The sequence below is a fragment of the Tamandua tetradactyla genome, chromosome 4 (assembly GCF_023851605.1).
Source record: "Tamandua tetradactyla isolate mTamTet1 chromosome 4, mTamTet1.pri, whole genome shotgun sequence".
Taxonomy (NCBI): domain Eukaryota; kingdom Metazoa; phylum Chordata; class Mammalia; order Pilosa; family Myrmecophagidae; genus Tamandua; species Tamandua tetradactyla.
The window spans coordinates 99,551,946-99,566,912 of NC_135330.1; the positions used below are offsets into that span (position 1 = coordinate 99,551,946).

General features: G+C 47.8%; 1 long non-coding RNA gene across 1 annotated transcript; it reads left to right on the plus strand.

The window, feature by feature from the left end:
- Positions 1-302: 302 nt before the first annotated feature.
- On the plus strand, positions 303-10,367 carry LOC143679225 (uncharacterized). Its single transcript, XR_013173603.1, has 3 exons — positions 303-527; positions 9,069-9,217; positions 10,134-10,367. It is a non-coding gene; the product is annotated as an uncharacterized LOC143679225 (long non-coding RNA).
- Positions 10,368-14,967: the final 4,600 nt, after the last annotated feature.

The window sequence follows — 14,967 nt, forward strand, 5'->3', positions numbered from 1 at the left end:
CATAATAAAAAATGTTTAAAGACAGATCTTTTTTTTCCTGTCTGATGTTTAAATGTTCTTTTCACTGGATCGAAGCTAAAATCAGGGGTTGCTGGGTTCCGTGTTGGACTCCTGGCAGCCTAACTGCCCTGGTGTAGGGAGGAGAACTGGCCCGGGTTGCAGAATGCCAGGTGGGCCTGTCGGATTCTGCTCACCTTTCCGGCAGGCAGTACCACCCACTCTGGGGCCACTGTGAAGGGCGTCCAGCACAGCCCGGCAAGGCTGGGCGCTGCCCCGGGCCCCTCCCCTTAGCCTTTGTGACGTCATGCGCGCTCTCACACATGACGTCACAGCTCTTTATCAACTGCGAAGTGTTTGGATTGCTGGAGTAATGCCTGGACAGCATCTAGGATGTGGTTTATTGCTGATAAAACCATAATCACTGTGAATGAAAAGCTGGAAATACACCTGCGTGGTTTGGCCACAGCCCTCAGCCGACCGGAAGGCAGGGCCTGCGGGGAGACGTCTCCCTGGGAGCTGGTCCTCCTGTGAGTGATGAGCTCTTCTCTCCAAGTGTCCTTTGTGGGACCCTGCATCTGCCTCAACTTCTCCTTAAATCCCTTTGTGCACGCTCATTTAATGGTCTGTCTTAGGACTTGGGTCAAGACTTTGAAACACATGTTTATTTTACGCATGGGGATATGGAATCAAGCTTAAAATGCCTCTAAGAAATCTTCATTTTGGGGCTGGGTTCTTGGCCCATTTTCTTGCTCCTTTGGGATCCACTGGTCCAAGCGATGAGAATCGCCCAAATTGCTCCTTCCTCAATTGGGCTCCGATTCCCCCGGGATCTGCTCCATGGCCTAGGTGGCGACATGGAATGATAATCATAGTGGTGAAAATGTCCTGCGTTAATGTTTTTCAATAGCATTTATATCCCGTGTTTGCTTATACAAGTTGCACAGCATGAAAATCGACTCCATCCTTCTATATTGTATTTCGTAGCCTATGCCACAACTACTGTTTTAGTTTTTAAAAACATATATTTATCATTTCACTTATTCTAACAGCATTCCTGTGAGCTCACGAACTGGGGGACAAAATCATCTGCAGACAGGTCCAAGGGAAGGACCAGCCCCAGGCTTCCCTGCCACCCCGCATGGCAGTCACTGCTCGGTCCAGGCCGCAGGGACCGAGGCTAACCCGCCCCTTGACGATGAGGTCAGGCCAGCCCATCTCCCAGCCGGCAGCTGCCCCCGCACCCACCGCGGTCAGGCTGGTTGGGAAAGGGCAGGGCCTTGCAGGGTCAACCCTGCCTCCCGCTCAGCGGTTGGCGTCTTGTTCATTCAGACTCGCAGCTGGCAGTAAAGGTCTAGGGCAGCATGCGGACCAGAACCAACAGACACTCTGGGGAAGAAGTCATTTCCTGGAGGTCTGTGCGAGTGATGGGGTTCGAGTCTCTGCATGCCCCAATGCTTTGCTTGGGGTGAAAGCAATGGGGAACAGAACACGTATTCCTTCACCATGGAGCCCCTTTATTTTTCTGAGAGGTTTCTGAGGTCAAAGGTTTGGGCAGATCTCCTTTCTCTGATGAGAGAGGTTTCCTTGCTTTTCCCATCTGAGCCGATGTTAAGGAGCAGCCATTCATTAAGCCTACAGAGCTCCAGGCCCTGGGTGAAGCAGAGAAACCTGCGGGCAGCCACAGACCCTGGGAATCCTGTTGTGAATGAAGCGTGTGGTCCATAAGTGTGGCAGCCATTCAGCCACACCTGGCGGAGTTGTGAGCAGGTGAAATGCTGTGCAGAGGACATCCAGGGCACTGGGGCCTCTGCCTAACCCTCCGGTCGCTCTGAGAAGGAGGATTTGCTCTCCCCCTGAGGTCAGATGAGAAAACTGAGAAAGTTGGAGTAAATTTCTTAGTAAAAAGGTGGTGCTAGGGGGTGCGAGGGTAGTTCAGTGGTAGAATTCTTGCCTGCCATGTGGGAGACCCAGGTTCTATTCCCAGCCCATGCACTTCCCAGAAACAAGCAAGCAAGTAAAACAAACCAACAAAAAGCAAGCAAACAAACACATTCAACAAATGGTGCTGCAATAACCAGATACTCACATGAAAAAATTATGAAATGTGACCCTTCCATACAGCAAACACAAAAAATAAAACGTGGTGCTGGGACTTGACTCAAGGGGTGGGTGTGCCCCTACCCTGCTCACACACAGACCCAGAAACAAACCCACGCACTGTTGCGGGAAGGCACGCTTTCTGTAAGTTCAGATTAAGTTCAGATTTAAATACACCATTTTTGTATTCAAAGAGCAAAGATTCTTCCTCCTACAGGGAGGGGCCTTTGGGGGGAAGCATGCAACTCCTGAAATTATATGCACAGTTCAGAGGGAATTCACGTGTTTCCTGGGAGAGAGAGTCCCTAGATCTCCGAATGCTCTCAAAAAGCAAGTTTCGTCACTGCTGCGTTTGTTTGTGATGTCATGGTGAGCTCCCAGCTGTGCTCGGGGCTGGACGTGCCCATTACACTGACAGGTAACAGGTTCATGAGCCTCACACTCTGCACGGGCAGGCGCTGATGGCCGAGGGCGCGTCTGTCCTTGTTCTCACGGACGAGGAAGGTGTCCATGTCTTCCCTGAGCACTGAGGACCTCCTCCCGGGACAGCTCTCCCCCTTTTCCTCTGCTTGGGAAAGGGACAGCAACGGCAGAAGCCTCCTGTGTGGTTTACACACCAGCGTGAATGAGTTTACCAGATAGTTTTCCCCAAGCATGTTCTGTTTGGGGACGTCCGTGTGAAGTTACTGGGCAGCTGGGGAGGTGGGGGGTGGAGGGGGGTGCACAGGCTGCTACCAGGGGACAGGCCAGGTGGGCTGGACACACCAAGGACAGACTTTCTTAACTGTGTGGTTTTGCCTTGGGTAGATCTGGAAGTGGAATTCGTTCATTTAGTGATCCATTCTGTGTCGGTACGAAAGTATGACGTACCCCCAGAAAAGCCATGTTTTAATCCTGATCCAATCTTGTGGGGGAGCCATTTCTTTTCATCCTGATTCAACATTGCAGGATGGGAACTTCTGATTAGTTTATCTCCATGGAGGGGTGGCGTGCTCAATTGTAGGCATGACCATTTGATTAGGTGGAGGTGTGACTCCACCCATCCTAGGTGGGTCTTGATTAGTTCACTGGAATCCTTTAAAAGAGGAAATATTTTGAGGAGTCAGAAATGAGAGACTAGAGAGGAACTTCAGAGCAGAGGTGATAGAGGAGCCAGCGAGAGAGCTTGTTGTTCTATGCTTGGAGAACAGTTGCTTCAGAGAACAGAGACACGGATGTTTGGAGATGCTTGGAGACCAGCAAACATCACCATGAGATGTTAAGCAAGCCAGAACCTTGAGAGAGCCAAGGGAAGCCAAGAGACGAAAGCCAGTCCCGGAGAAGCAAAATGAGGAACCCCCATAGGAACAGAGGCTGAAAGCAATGGAGCCCTGGAGCAAGGGACCAGCAGATGCCAGCGAGATGACTACCCAGCTGACAGAGGTGTTTCCATATGCATTGTCCTTCCTTGAATTAAGCTATCTTTTTCTGGATGCCTTAGTTTGGACATTTTTATAGGTTTAGAACTGTTGGCCTTCCTTGAATTGTTATCTTTTCCTGGATGCCTTAGTTTGGACATTTTTATAGGTTTAGAACTGGAAACTTGTAGCTTATTAAATTCCCCTCTTTAAAAGTTGTTCCAGTTCTGGCAGCTTGCAAACAAATACACATTCATTCATCCTGAAAATACCGAATGTCTGACATGTGTAGGGAACACTGAGGGCATAAAAGATGAATCAGACGTGGCCCTGCCCTACAGGAACCAGTGGTTTCGTGGGGGAAATGACCAGGCATGGCCGTACTGTATAGCAAGGTGCAAGACGAGCATCCCTCCCTGATGGCACTGGGAACCTGCTGGAGTTGAGTGGGGAAGGCATGACTCTGCCAGGGTGGGCCAGAAAAGGCCTCAGGAAAGCAGCAGCGTTTGAACTGGGTTTTCAAGGATGGATATGATGGAAATGCGGAGGTGTAGGAGGGAGGCCAGTGGAACCCCAGGACAAAGACCACAAGGAGGGAGGTCATGAGGCATGTGAGGGAAGTGAGGCAAGTGCGCTGTGGCGGCTGAGAAAGCCCAGCTTCGATTTCCACAAGGGGGACATGGGGAGTCTTGGAAAGGCACTGAGCCGCAAAGGGCAGGGCAGGGCTGAGCTGCAGGAAGGTGAGCTGGATGGCAGCGGTGTGGTGATGGGGGTGGCTGTGGGCACTCCAGGAGGGGACGCAGGGCTGACCCTGGGCAGGAGGTGCGAGGTTGGGGAGGAGAGGCCGGGCGCAGGGCATGTGGCGGGGGCAGGAGCCGGCAACTCGCCGGACGATGACGCCTGCTTTCTTTTAAGTTGGAATCATTTTTTAACCTAAAGTCCCCTGTTTAAAATCTTGTGTTGTTTTGTTGTGCAATGTGAATGCAGATAATGTAGTATAAATTATGGAATGTAGTAATCAAATAAACACCCTTGAAGCTGCTGCTCGCTTTACCTGAGTGCCCGAGCTTGTCCCCTGCCCTGCCCTGGACTTTGGTTTATCATTCTCATTTTTCCCTCACAGTTTAACCACATATGTTTGTATCCCTAAGATTATCATTTAATTTTGTTTTTGATCATTAGGAAAAGAGCATCAAACTGTGTGTACTCTTCCTCCAGCTCTATATTTTGAATTCAGCTGTGTGTTTCTAAAAGGGATCCATGGCAGATGGTTTTGCTTTTGAAAGAAATGGAAAAGTCAGTTTTACTTTGGGGCTTCCATCTTGGGGCCACCCAGGAAGGGGGCCTCACGCCGCAGCCTCCATCCCTGTGGGCACCTCAGGGCAGTCACCTCTGCTTCTCTGGGCTCTCGCTCTGCCCTGGGAGGCACGTGGAATCAGCCTCTGTGCCGAGAGGCTCCGGATGTGTGCAAGGCTCGTCCACGAGGGATGGAAAGGGCGCTGGAGACTGCTGCTTTGGCAAAATGGTTCACCTCCTCCTGGTAGTGCAACAGGTGCCTCCAGTTACGTGGCTGCATAACAAATCACCCCCAAACTTAGTGGCTTACAAACAGCAACATCATCATTTATTTTGCTCACAAATCCTTTGTCTAGGCAGGGGTTGACAGGGGCAGCTGCTTTCTGTTGCATCCAGCATCAGATGGGGGGAGCTTGAAAGCTGGGGTGCCTGGGCCGAAGAGCCAGGTGGCTGGGGTTCCTTGGGCCTCCTTCTCTCTCCGTGGTCTCTGCATTGTCTTTCCACCACTGCGGCTTCGGAGGGTCAAACTCCCCACCTGATGCCTCACGGACACCAACGCACACGTCCCGAGAGAAAGAGCCAGGAGGAGATGTGTGGCCCTTATCTCGGCCTCAGAAGGCACCGTGTCGAGCTCTGTGGGTGGAAGCTGGGACAGAGTCCACTCAGGTTCCAGGGCACGCGGGCCTGTCCGGTGGTGGGAAGTGCCCGCATCGCGTGGTGGGGGTCACGCATGTGATGGAATACGTGCCAGTGTGGCCACCTCTGGAAATGCAGTCTGCTGCAGCCTGGCCTGGAAGCACGAAATGCCCTGCTGGGTCTCCGCAGAGTGCTGCCAAGGAGCCAGAGACCGCACGTGAAGAAAACCAGCCTGGCAAACAGCCACCACGGCCTAGGATCCAAGACATTTCCCTCGGATGAAGCCAAGGAAACAGCCTCAGCCACCGAAAGCAGCTCCTCTTCTGTGACCCTTGTGACATTTTTATTAACACATCTTCTCACACATACATGGTATACAATCAGTGGCTCATGATATCATCACATAGTTGTATATACATCACCATGATCCTTTTTTCAGAATATCTGCATTACTCCAGAAAAAGAAATAGAAAGAAAAACGAAAAAACTCATACACGCCATACCCCTTACTCCTCTCTCTCATTGACTACTAGTATTTCCATCTACCCAATTTATTTTACCTCTTATCCCCTGTGCTGGGTATTTAATTTTTTTCCTTATTGTTTACTCATCTGTCCATACCCCTGCAGGGGCATTTTGCTCAGCGGACAATAATGACCCTGGAGCTGCTCTCACGTGGGGGCCCCGTGTGGCCCAGACGCTCACTGAAAACTCCCCCGAGCAGACACAAGAGAGCCAGTGCTGGGGGCGGGCGGGAAGGAAAAGGGCCTCTGAGGACCGAAGGAGGAGAATGAGGTTGAAGAAAGAAAGCAGGAATCAACAAAGAAGTGGAACGCAGCCTCTTTTTGTTTTTTTCTGTTTTAATGTGATTGTTCAGCTTTTTTCCCCCACAAGCTCACTGAAAAAAAAAATCACGACTTTCGGAGGAGGAATTTGCAACAACACTGTGTGTAGACAACGTTTTTTATCCACCCCCCCCAACCAAAAAAAAAAAAACCCGGAGCACAAAGCCTCAAAAAGGGCTCTCTTTTGAGGTAGGTTTCAAATACCACAGCAGGAATGCTCCGAGATTTCTAGACGGCAGGTGAGCAGCGCATTCCCCGCCCCGGAAGATGGATCCGCGGGGGTGGGGGGCAAGGGGAGCCCCTGCCTGCGCCGCCGAGAGCCGGGGCTTCTGTCCGGGCGGGTGCTCGGCTTGGCTCCAGCTGCGCAGGGCCACACGGAAGGGACTGGACTTCATGTGCCTTCAGCATGGGTTCTGGCCTCCCTTGAAGGCTCTTTCTCTCTTTGTCTCTCTCTCTCTTTGTCTCTCTCTCTCTCTCTCTCTCTCTCTGTCTGTCTCGGAGGCTACCCAGGTGGTTCCGCTGACTGCCCCACTGGGCTCATTTGAAAGTCTTCACATTCATTCCTCGAGACATTTCCCTTGTTAATTTTTTGGGATAACAGCTTTGTTGAGTGATAATTCACACCCACTGCACAATTGGCCCATTTAAAGTGTACACGTCAATGAGTTTTAGTGTATTCGGAGTTACACACACGGCCACCACCATACTTGATTTTATAACACTTTATCACCCTAAGAAGAAATCCCTATACTGATTGGCAGTCACTCCCCATTTCCCCCATGTTCTGGCCCCTGGCAACCGCGCCACCCTCTGTCTCTCGGGCTTTACCCGGTCTAGACTTTCATATAAACAGAATCATACAACATGTAGTCTTTTTGTGACTGGTGCGTTTCTCTTAGCATAGTGTTTTCAGCATGTATCAGAATTTCATTTTTTTTTAAATTGACAAATACTATTCCATTGTGTGGCTAGACCACCTCTACTTATCCGTCCGTTGGTTGATGGACACGTGGGTTGCTTCCACCTTTTGGCTATTGCAGATGCTGCTGCTATGGACATCTGTGTACAAGTGAGTGGACACATGTAGCCAGTTCTCTTGGGTATACAGCTAGGAGTGGTATTGCCGGGCTGTACTGATAACTCTGTCAAACTGTTTGAGAAGCTTCTAGGTTGCTCTTCCAAAGTGGCTGCATGATTTTACATTCCTCCCGGCAGTGTTTGAGGCCTCCAATTTCTCCACGTCCTTGCCAACACATGCCATTGTGTTCCTGATTAAATCCATCCCTGTGGGCATGAACTGATGTCTCACTGCAGTTTTGATGGGCATTTCCCCAGTGGCTGATGGTGCTGCACATGCTTTTTTTCTAGTGTTCTTATTGGCCATTTCTGTATCTTCTTTGGAGAAATGTTTATTCAAATCTTTTCTCCATTTTTAATTGAGCAAGTTGTCTTTTTTACTAGTAAGTTATGTATTTTCTTTGTATATTCTAGATACAAGTCCATCTAGTTTGTATGGATTATCTTCTCCACTTTCTTGATGGCATCCTTTGAAGCACAAAAGTTTTTCATTTTGATGTTGTTCAGGGTACCTAATTTTTCTTTTGTTGTTTGTACTTTTAGCGTCCTATAAGAAACCATTGCCTATTCCAAGATCAGGAAGAATTATACTTATGGTTTCTTCTAAGAGTTTAATAGTTTTAGCTCTTACATTTAGGTCTTTGACCCTCTTAATTAATTTTGTGTATGGTGCAATGTAGGGTCAAATTTCATTATTTTGCATGTAGGTATACAGTTATCCATGCACCATTTGTTAAAAAGATGATTCTTTCCCATTGAATTGCCTTGGTTCATTGTGATTTTTTGCAGTGTGGAAAAAACACAAATTCTTAAGAAGCTGAAAAAATTGCAGAGAAGTTTCTCAGTGAATTCTGACCATATTGATTCATAAGTTTACCATTTATTGATGCTATTGTGCCAGCACAGCACTAGCAGTATCCTATTCAGCCCTCACAGCAAATCTCTGACTTCGTGAATATTATAGATGAAGGAGCGGAGGCTCAGAGTGGTGAGGAAACTTGGCCAAAGGGCCACTGCTGATGACCAGCGGTCCTGAGCTTTGAATCCAGGCCTGCCTCCAGTGGTTTCAGCAGCAATTCGGCTCATACAGGAAATAACAGCTGACCATGTGTCAGCCGCTATTCTAAGCACATTGCTAACTCATTTCATCCTGGCAATAACCATATGAGGGATGTGTACTACTCGATCCCCATGTTCAGATGTGGAAACCAAGACACAGAGACAAAAATGCCCAACCATCATCGTAGAGTCAGGATTTGAACCCAGAGTCTGTGCTTTTAACCACCGCAGGATATTCTTCAAAGGTTTGTTGCTTCAGTTTTCATTGTCAAGTGCATCCTCTCTTTTTCAATAGCTTTATAGTCTATTCATTTGTGATTTCTATAAACAACTGGCTTTAATTTTGCTAGGGCTCCTGAATTCCAAGGCTGTTCCCGAAGGTGGTCTTGAAAAAACATATAGGAGGTGGTGTTGTCTTAATGAGATGAACAGTTTTCATGAAGCCGAGCGTGTAATAATAGGAGGCACCCACTGCGGATTTTGTTCAGGGCAGGTGGATAATTTTCACTCCTGAGGTCTGTGCGTCATTGTTCACTAGCCTATGAGAGTGCAATGTATTCTGCAGTTCAAAAAGACGACTGGCCTTGGGCTCCCAATTTTTACTTTTTCTTTCGAATCATGGAATGTCAGGGCTCATTAATTCCATTTGCTCTTTTTGCAGATGAAAAAACCCTGACTCCCAAAAGGTTACATGACTGCCCAGTGGTTGAGAACAGCGCCTGGAATTTCTCACCCGACTCCACGTGTTTCCTGCCTCCTCGGGATATGAGTGCATTTATTTTTGTTTTCTTGGAAATGAGCTGTCCCAAGGTGTCTGCTACTCACGTCCTAATAGTGGAATGCAGGATGATATAATGCTTTTTCGGTCGTTTTATTGTGAATTTACTCCAGATAGTTTTTGTTTAATCAGAACAATATTTCCTAGGTTGCCAGGCAACATGGGGACGAAACTTCAGATTTTATTGCAGCTAATGAAACAGAAAGGGTTCTATCTTGTGCTTCCAGAATGACCTCCTCTCTCTTTTTCTAGATTTATGTTCTTTTGTGTTGAGGTCAAAGAATCAAATAAACAGAGAGAGAGAAAAACTGGAAAAAGCTAATTTAAGAGGAAATGAGCATCGTTTTTCCCGGTTCCTTTACCTGAATAAGTGGCTAATGAGGACATTATATTCGTACGTGACCCCGTGCTCGGTTGGCACCTTGGAGAGTTGCATTAAAACTCAACATAGACCTGGCCAACTGGAGAGGGAAGCACATTTAATTAAGATGGAATTAAAAGGTTACAGGGACAGCATAATTCACTTAAATAAAATATGCACTCATGTAAGGAAGGACTATTGTTAACTTTGCAGTAGAGGGGCAGAAAGCCATCTGGCTACAAGTGAATTCCAAATTCAAAATGCAGGCTGTTTACGTTGTGCTTTCTTCACTAGTTCTCAGTATGGTTTCTAGCCATTTGACAATTTTGCCCAAGTTTAAAACTCCTCATGGAAATGGGGGATGGAAACCTGGAGAACCCTGAAGAAGATAAATGAATTTTCTTGTGATTAGAAGAAAGACTAAAATAAATTGTTTTATTAATTTGTTTAATTGAGCAAGAATGCATCTTATGAAAGTCCAGGGCCTTTTTGAGGCATTCCAATTCTATTGCTGCCATTTGGAAGTGTTAAGTCTTACTTTCTCTTCCATCACCTTATGCCACTGATGCCCTTGACTTCCCTTCCAGGAAGAGATTGAAGAACCTCTCCTGTGATGTCAGTCCTTTTCTCCAGGAATCTCAGGTCACTGTACTGGTGATGTGGCCTGGGGGTCAGTAAGTTCACGTGAAATGACCCAGGACCCAGAGCCCACACACCCATTAAATCACTGGCCGTGTGATGGCCCCAGCTGCCAGCACCCTGCGGTCTGCTCCCTGCTGCCTGCTCCCCAACGCCTGCTCCCCACCGCCATTCTTCTTTCCTTTGGGCCCCAGCCTTGGGTTTTGGATCCCTTCCAGAAAAACCAAAGCAGATGTTGGCCCTGTTGACGCCACTCCTCCTGCCCCACTCCCCACATCTGTCCTCCAGCATGTACCCATAACGAGTTTCCTTCATAAACAACAGGCTTCCGGAATTTCTCTGTGCCGACTTCCTCTGCCACCTTCACCAGAATCACGCTTGGCTTCCAACTGCCACCGAGAAAAAGGCCATTCCCTACACTGGGTCATTCATTCTCTCCTTGTTCAGTTGTTGGGTTCTGGATGCTCAGAGGGTGAGCAGCGGGCGGCCGAGGCCTCTGAAGACCCAGTTCCTCGGTCACTCACGTCCTCCAGGTGGGCTGAGGCTGACAGCCTGGTCAGCATGTGCTGCTGTCAGGTTTAAACTGCCATTGTGTCCTCCTTTGGGGACACATGTGTGCTGTGTTCCTAACACCACAAAATCTCATAATAACAGCATGTAAAATATATATATTTTATTGAGAAATCTTCACACACGTACACTTCTTACATGATGTACAATCAGTGGCTCAAAATATCATCACATAGTTGTGTATTCATCATCATGATCATTTTAGAACATTTGCATCACTGCAGAGAAAGAAATAAAAAGAAAAAAATAATATATCCCATACCCCTTACCTCTCCCTCTCACAGACCTATGGTATTTCAATCTACTCAAATTTTACCCTTTGTGCCACTCTGTTATTTATTTTTATCCTTTTTTTTTTTTTTTAACTCATCTGTCCATATCCTGGATAAACGGAGCATCAGACACAAGGTTTTCACAATCACACAGTCACACTCTAAAAGTTATATTGTTATACAGCTTTCTTCAAGAATCAACGCTACTGGAACACAGTTCAGCAGTTTTAGGTACTTCCCTCTAGCCACTCCAATACACCATAAACTAAAAAGGGATATCTATATAATGCATAAGAATAACCTCCAGGATAACCTCTTGACTCTACTTGAAATCTCTCAGCTACTGAGATTTTATTTTGTTTCATTTCTCTCTTCCCCTTTTTAGTCAAAAAGGCTTTCTCATTTCCACGATGCTGGGTCCTGGCTCATCCCCAGGAGTCAGGTCCCACGTTGCCAGTGAGAGTCACACCCCTGACAGTCATGCCCCACATAGAGCGGAGGGCAGTGAGTTCACCTGCCAAGTTGGCTTAGAGAAAGAGACCACATCTGAGCAACAAAAGAGGCTCTGTGGGGATGACCCTTAGGCATAATTATCAGTAGGCTTAGCCTCTCCTTTGCAAGAATAAGCTTCATAGGGGCGAACCCCAAGATTGAGGACTCAGCCTATTAAATAGGTTGTCCCCCCTCCTTGCAAGAATACCAGGAATTCCCCAGATGGGGAGGTTTATTATTCCCTCTTTTCTCCCCAGTCCCCCAAAGGGATTTCGCAAATACTTTTTTATTCTCTGCCCAAATTACTCTGGGATATATCACGGCATCACACTAACCTGTACTGACTAATAAGATCCCACACCCTATTCATGATTCTGTGTAATTATGATGTTCAAGTAAACTGACCATACAAGTTAAATTAGATCGTGTGCTACCCAAAATGTAAATTTTGTACCAGATAAACATCTCTCCCTTTGGTCTTGCACAGAGGTTGAAGTTTGAAAATATGGGCCATATCATCCTTTATTCAGTATTCTGATTTACCTTAGTCCTTATCCAGATCAGTTTCATTCATATCTCTAGATGAAATCTGATCACTTTTTCACCTTTTTTAAACCATTGCTGTATGGGGTACTTCTGACTTTCATAGCTTCAGTGCTCTAGCTCATAGTCTCAGGTGCCACGTAAACACCCAAAGTTTCAGGGAACAACCAGGTTATATACAAATAGCTCAGTATCTCAGAATTTAGAATATCAGTTACAATTCCTAAATATATGTGATTGCTGTCAGAGTTTACAATCGAGGAACCTTCACAAAAGGCTCCAACCTGATAACCCATGCTCTCGACTTCAGTTCTTTGAGTTTATGTATTGCAGTTAGTCCATACGAATGAGGCATGATGACATTTGTCTTTGTTTCTGACATTTTTTCAACATACAGTCCTTAAGGTTTCATTCATCTATTTGCATGCCTCACAGCTTCATTCCTTCTTGCAGCTGCACAGTGTACTTTGTGTGTACACACCACAGCTCCCCCTTCCATTTCTCGGTCACTGTACCCTTAGGCCACCTCCATCCATTGCGAATCATGACACGCTACTGCCAGAAACCCCAGTGGACAGCGTGTATTTTTAAATGCCTACCACGTGCAGACCAAAGCTGCAACAGCATAAAAACAAAAAGGAAAGGGCTTAGGAACACAGCAAATAGGAGTTGAAATGAGGGTAAGAAGTAACTTGAGCAAAAACAGAACTTTTCACAAGTTGGAATGAGACTCTGATGCTTATGGACACCTGTCACCTTCAGGTGTCCTTGGGCAGCCTGCAGGTGCCTGCTTGGTGGTGTACCTGACGGGGGGCGGCTGCCCTGCCTGGGCCCCTGGCTCGCCATGGGTTTACCCACAGACCTCAAGCTCCAGTGCCAGGACTCTTCTCTTCATGGCTGTGGGACGGTCCTAGCAAAACTTTCACATGGTTGTACATTTCTGTAAAACTTGCAAAAGTAGAAGAAACAACCACAGCTGATTGAGCCACCGTCTCTCTCCATCTGCTTACTACATTTAAACTGAGGATTGGGTTCTCATCAATGCCCACTCAGAAGAAGTTTCCTCCTTTCTAATACATACTAGATAATGCAGCATACGCAATTATAAATGTACCCTATAAAGATATTTTTCATATATTTCCATATGAAATCCATAGAAGTCTTCTGATATTGACAGGTGAATTGTAACAAAAATGCTCAAATCATAACAAGCGGTAATCCTTATGAAGAAGGTAAAAGCTCTGAACGGAAGTAATGGCTCTGCTCTTGAATTCTTTGACCATCTAATTAGTGGAAAGGAATTAATTTAGTGCCGTTCTCGAGTCTGGGGACTGTAACTCTGGACCCCAAGCTCCCTGGTGCCTTGTGATGGCTCGCCCCTGTGGCTGCCCTTTCCGAGGCTGAGCTGTCTGCAGGGAAGGAGAAACTGGCCTGTGAGAGTATATTAACCACTGGGACATTTTTAACCAAGAAATCTACATCCGCTGCCCCACATGGGAGACTGGACTCTGGACAGCACATTCAGGAAAGAAATCCTTGGGACAAACCGCAGAGTACGTGGCAAACCAGCTCCTGCAGGTGATGTGTTCCCGAAGGCCAGACACTGCCGGGCTGTTCCCCCTGGAGCCCTCGCGTGGGTACTTGGGGCCAGAGTCCAGGGAAAGGCCGGGCAGCTGGGAGGGGAGGGTGAGGATTGTGGAAGGGGGGCTTCATTTTGTGCCACGGGCTACGAGGTCACTCCACCGTTCCTCGACAGCTGCCGTTCCTCAGAAAGCCAACCCCTGGACGATGACGCTTGCCTTTGTCCGCCTCTCTGGACAGAGAGCCTGCTGGATGCCAGCCTGTGTGACAAGCCCTGAGTGGTGAGGGCACAGGACAGGGGCTGCAAATTTAATAAGGAGCTTACAGGGTTCTGTTCCTACAAAAGCGAGCTTGGGAAATGCAGCGGGCCAGTCATTCTTTGGGGGCTGGCACTGGCTAAGTTAGGTGAATGCAGTTCAGCCTGCAAGGCCTTCATTCCACGACAAGCCTTTCTTCTACTCCGCTCTGCCTTTTAGCACTTCGGGGTCGCTGTGCAGGGCAACAGGCGCTCCAGGCAGAGGAGACACTGAGAGTCACGGTTCTGTCGCTGACCCTGTAACTCCCCAGTGGTGCGAAGTCCCCAGTGGCTCCCTCCAAAGCGGTCCTCCACTGTAGGGGTATGAGGACACGGGCACATAGCTCTCAATTCGGGCCACAGACCAGGTGCTGGGGACTCTGCCAAACCAGGAGGATGTGTGCCCACCCTGAGGACGAACACAGCAGTTCTGCTCTCAGAGCATTTGCATCTCCTTCAAGGAAGCCAGTTCGGCCAAAACATGGGATGTTTTTATGGCTGTAGCGTGAGCAGATCCAGACACAAATGACAGCAAGTCCGGGCTTTCTCTCCTTCTGAGGCTGGAAGCGCGAATGCTGTTCTGCGCTTTACAGTTTAATGGTGCAGGGCAGCAGGGTAGAACATTCTTTCACTGTGAAGTACAGGCTGTCCCTCATGGTGGACGCCAAGGCGGCCCATCCCCCACTGGCTCCAGGTTTAGGGAGAAGGGAGAATGGTTGAGAAGTGGAAAGAAGTCCCATAAAAAGTTATAGCTGACAGGGTCCAGGGCAGCCGGTCCCTATGAACTTTGGCATTTGGGCCACAGAAGTAGGATATGCTAGTTCCAGATCTCAGTGGGATTGTGGGCTCCTAAGAAAAACCCGTGAGCACAAAGACCACCAGCCGACCAGGATGGACTCTGCTCTGCTTTTACATACTCACTAAACGTGCTAATTGGAATATTTGTGCAGTTAAAAGTTAATGCTTAGGCCGAGTGACGGTGGCTCAGCAGGCAGAGTTCTTGCTTGCCATGCCAGTGACCCAGGTTCG